Here is a 5,180-nt window from a genome sequence, read left to right on the forward strand (position 1 = left end):
AATCTCAGTTGGCCCAATGGGTTGAGAAGAGGAGGTTTATTTTTTTTTTTGCTACGTGTATCAAAGTTGTATTTTAGCCACTCGTTTTAGTATGTACATCAATTTTTTTTTATTTTTTTTTTCTTGCGTCCGTTTTATGAATCCGAAAAAAAAAGAAGCCCTGAGTTACTTTGTATTTTTTTTTTTCTTTAAAATAGTTTTTCTCTTTTTGAGGGAAATGTAGATTCTTTCTGTGCCCGATGTAGGCACGGTGAGATGCAACACTTTTAGTGCATTTTTAGCACTATGGAAAAAAAAATAGGATGTGAGCTACGTTACAAAAAATAAAAACAAACCTTTTTTTTTTTTTCCTATATTGATGATATTTAAAACACGGAAAAAATGTTTTTTGTAGGTTAAATTGAAAATGAAAAAAAAAATTGTGTTTTGTAACAGATTCATTGGTTTAGTGTAGACAGTTTAAAGATAATTAAGTGCGTTCTCATTATTTTTGTTTTGTACAAAAAAAGGGGATGGGGGCTGGGAAGAGTTTTCTGTTAATTACTCTGGAAAGAAAGAAATAAATGAAACTTTAGGGATAATACATTTGTCTGTGTTTTATTTATGGATTGTCGGATTTTTAAAGGAAAGCGGAAAATTGTATACTTATCGGTAATTTTCCTGACGCCAATACATGACTGCATACGAATGAGTGAGGGGCGGGGCTAAAGCCAATCAAAGGACCAATTATACTATAAACTAAAGCACGCCTCCATAAATACCAACCTTTAATGTAAACTTAGATAACACGGTTCAAGCAGCGCTTTCATTTCAGTCTCCCAACCATTATTTGTACTTAGTGACATTTCTCTGACCGGGCCCATGAGGAATCTGCCGGCTTTTGCCACCTTTACATTTTTCACACATACTGACCATTCTGTTTTTGGTTTCTGTTGAATAGGAAATAAATGGCAGTCTGGAAATGTTTAGTTGAATAGTTGTAAGGTCTGGTGCATGCAGGCTTACCACATCCCCATTGCTGACACTGCTGCAAAATGCTGTTTATTTCACTACTTGAAGGTAATGGTATTCGTCATTGGGCCCTTTCTGATTTTCGTTTTGCGTCCCTTTATTCTGCGTCGCCGCTGGTGAATGAGGAGGGACCGTGTTTTTCTGTTTAGGGGCCAATGTTGAAGATGTGTTGTTTCTTTTATCTGTAATGACAAAGTGTCAACATTTTGATGTTGGTTAAGTCTTTAATCACATAACACAGAGACATTCAACTACCTAAGCTACTCCTAAGTACATGGTACTACAAGTCACAGCATGGTACTGAAAAAACACTGGGGGGAATTTATCAAAACTGGAGCAGACAAATTCCGGAGCAGCTTTTCCTGGCAACCAATCAGCGTCTCCCTTCAGTTTGTTCAGAAAGATTTGAAAATGAATGAGAGAGAAGCTGATTGGTTGCCATGCACAGCTGCTCCAGATTTGATAAATTCCCTTCACTGTCTCTACGTAACTGAAAGGAAAGTCTTATTCACTCCACACAGAAACATTACTCTACATTAGCTACTTTTAAGAATACAGTGAAGATCAAAAACATGGAACTACAAGTCACAGCATGGCACTGAAAGTACTGTTGTTACACAACTGAATCTAAAGGTATGTTAACTCAGCGCTTATCAATCTTTTTTTCATTCATGGCACCTTTTAAAAGTATGCAAAATCATGAGACCCCAGGCTAAAATGTAACAAAGGTAACTGTAAAAATACAATGACCCCTCCAAAATCCATACCAGACCCTTACTCAAGATAAAGGAGTCTCCTTCATATCAGGGCCTCCTTCTTCACCTCAGAGTCCCCCCTTCACCTCAGAATCCTCCCTTCACATCAGAGTCCAACGATCCAACGTGAATAACATTCCATTTCAATATCCATGTGGAAGACGAAAAGAAAGTGCCTCTGTTATTTCAAAATCCTGGTTAGGTCTCGCAGCCTTTCTAGAAGCAGTGGTCCTCTTTAATGCAAAAGAAAAGGAGAAAGGTGCATCTACCTTGAGTGATTCTGCAACAAACAATTTATTAAATAATAAAAACAATGATGCAATTATATGCGTCCTCCATTGGCAGGGGTAACAATGAGTGCGATGCTGGGCCAGCTGGGGGAGCATGCCAATGTGTGGGCACAGCAATGTTTCTTCTGAGTTGTTGGGCAACGCTTTCCTATGCAGAGAGACCCGACTTGGTTGTGTGTGCTGCGGCATCCTGAAGTAAGTGCCTGTGTGCACCGGCATTTGTTCACATCAGAATTGCTTTTCTCCCCTTTAAAGTCAATAGAATTTCAAACACAGCTTAGAAAGAGGCCAGATGACAGTAAGAAGCCGGTATAAAGCAGAAACATCTGAAACAGGCTGAAAGCACACTGCTTTTGCCCATCTGCACAAGCCCTAGCTTTCCAGAATGGTGCCATCCATGATCATTTATCCTACTTCTGGAATACCTAACTAGGCAACGCATTTTGGTATTTCTTCCCCTTTGTCAAGCCTAAAACTGTAGTGCTGATTTATAAATGTTCTGCCAGCGTATAACTGGGACTAGTGCCACTAGATGATGCTGAGGAGCATAGGAACATTTACAATAATCCGGCCACAATAATTACTTTGATTTTATACTGTATCAGGATCAGATTTGTTGTAAACGGCCTTAAAAAAAAGGAGCAGAATGCAGAACATCACAAATTATAGTTGTCTTTTCTTTTACTTTTCTGAACTTAAAGCCGACCTTTACCGATATCTTTACAGTAACAACAAACACACCTTTAGAAATGTTTAGTAATGATAAGGGCTTGAAAACTTTTAGGGTGTCTCACCAGTCAGTCAAAAATGTCACCAGTCAGCATGACCGGACTATAGCCTTGCAATTTATGTTAACATTTTTTAGGGGCAGATAGAGATTAATGGCCCTCAAATTATTGCTCACACTCCGACATTTGCGGTGATATGTGACATGTGCGGCTTAATAGAAGCAATTGTTGTTTTCGCACGTAGGCGCACCCGGCTCATGTTTGCTTGTGTATGTGGAGGGCGGGGGACTTTTAACAAATTTAATTAAATTGAATTTTTTTTATTACTTTTTTTTATTTTTTTACACTTAACTTTATTGCTATCACATAGGGGAATAAGAATCCCCCTATGTGATAGCCAATTTACATGACAGGTCCTCTTTATGGAGACATGAGGGATCTCCAAGACCCCTAATGTCTCACATAGGGATCTGCTTCACCCGCTTCTCCGCAGCTTCTGAAGCTGGAGAGTGACAGCAGAATGCGGAAGTGATGTAATATACATCACTTCCTGCATTTGGGGACGGAGAGGAGGTCAGAGGGAGATCATGTACCGATCTCCTGTCACTGAGCAGCCGTGCCGGTCCCGGCCCCAACGGGCACAGCGGGTCTCGGGACTGCTGCTAATACAAGGGATCGGGCGTCTAGATAATTGCCGACTTTGTATTCTTTGCTGACCTTATTTCTCTTTTCTTCCCCAGTCTTCTGACAGTGGTCATGTTTACTAAGGGCAGATTACTAGCTTTTCTTTTACTTCCTGAAAATCTGGCACATGTGACTAGGAAATGTGACCACGCACATCATCTCAGGGGAGGCAAATGCCTTTGACTGAGATGAGATTTCCCAGCAATGCTCTGCTGATGTAACCTTCCCAGGATGCAATGCTTTGACAAACTGAAGTCATTTTGCCCTTTCAAGCAGGAAGTGAATGCTCTGCACGTGTAAGGCTGGCCATACACCTATTCATTTTTTCATTCAACCCGTGAGCTGACCGAAAAAAAATGTACGCTATTCCTCCATCAACACAAACCGCAGGACGATCGAGGAATTGCTGCTGTTTGCATTGTATTCTGTCAGGTGTCGCCTGCACCTCTCAGAATACCCAATCAGAGCGGGCAGCTCATTGGCTGCCGGCTCTGATCATACAAAGATTGTCTAGTCGGCTCCTTCGATCAGCTGATCTAGGAATACCGGCTGAAAAGGGAGCCAACAACCCCACGCACTGTGCTAATCTCGGCCGGTACATCAAAAACCGGCCAAAGTTTGGCCAGTGTATGGGCACCTTAAGTATTTCAAAATCACAGCATTTTACACCTGACATGTCTGTGTTATTATTAATCATCATACATAGAGGGATGCATTGGTAGAATTAGATTTTTGTTTGTAAAGGTCCGCTCTAAAGAGAGAGGAATTTATCCAAGGTAAAGCAATTTGGATAAATCACAATCAGACACAATCTTGTCTGGCAACCAATCAGCTTCTCTTTCATTTCAAAGCTTACCTGAACAAACTGAAGAGAGGTTGATGAGTTGCTATGGACAACTGCTCCAGATTCCGCCTGCTCTGATTTTGATACATTCCCCTTATTACAGGTAAATAGTGTACAAGAAGCAAAGCATAAACGTAAATTGAATACACCAGTGCAGAGAGCTATAACATTTATGTAACTTCTTAATATGTTTGTGAAAACATAGAAAACATAAAAAGAACATAAGAACATCATGAGAATAAAAAATGATTTATAAACATTTCACAGTCCAGGATAAAATGAATAAAAATAATAGTGATGGTGATGCTGTATAAGTAGTATCCAGCTAAAACCTCTAGATGGCAACACAGGAGTTCTTTCTGTTTTGTCCCCCAGGAAACGAATGCAATGTGTATTACAGTCTATCGAAATCCCAAACATTGAATAGAGCAAGGAATGGTTAAAGGAGAACTATGACATGAGTGATTTCCACTCACCTCATAGTTCTAGCTGACCTGAGACAATGAGACTATCACAGGTCGGCTCAGTAGATCGGGAGGTGAGCGAACACATACCGGGTTCCCTCACCTCTCGATCCTGTCACGGCTCTCTGCCGTGACAGGGGGAGGGGCTGGATTCCCCTCTCCCCGCTCCGATCTGCCAGCGCTGACTGGCGGAACGGACAGGGGAGGGGGCGGGTACAGCTGGCTCTGCCTCTAGATAGGCAGAGCCAGCTGTCACTCACGCAGCTGGGCGGATCCCGTCATCTAAGTCGGGATCCGCTCCAGGTGCGGCGTCTCAGTATACCGCGAGCTGTAGCTCGCGGTATACTGAGCTTAGGGTAACGGGAGGACGCTAGTTTGTGTCCTCCCGTTACCCCAAGGAGAAC

Source organism: Nanorana parkeri, unplaced genomic scaffold, assembly GCF_000935625.1.
Source record: "Nanorana parkeri isolate BGI_ZX_2015 unplaced genomic scaffold, ASM93562v1 scaffold96, whole genome shotgun sequence".
Classification (NCBI taxonomy): Eukaryota; Metazoa; Chordata; class Amphibia; order Anura; family Dicroglossidae; genus Nanorana; species Nanorana parkeri.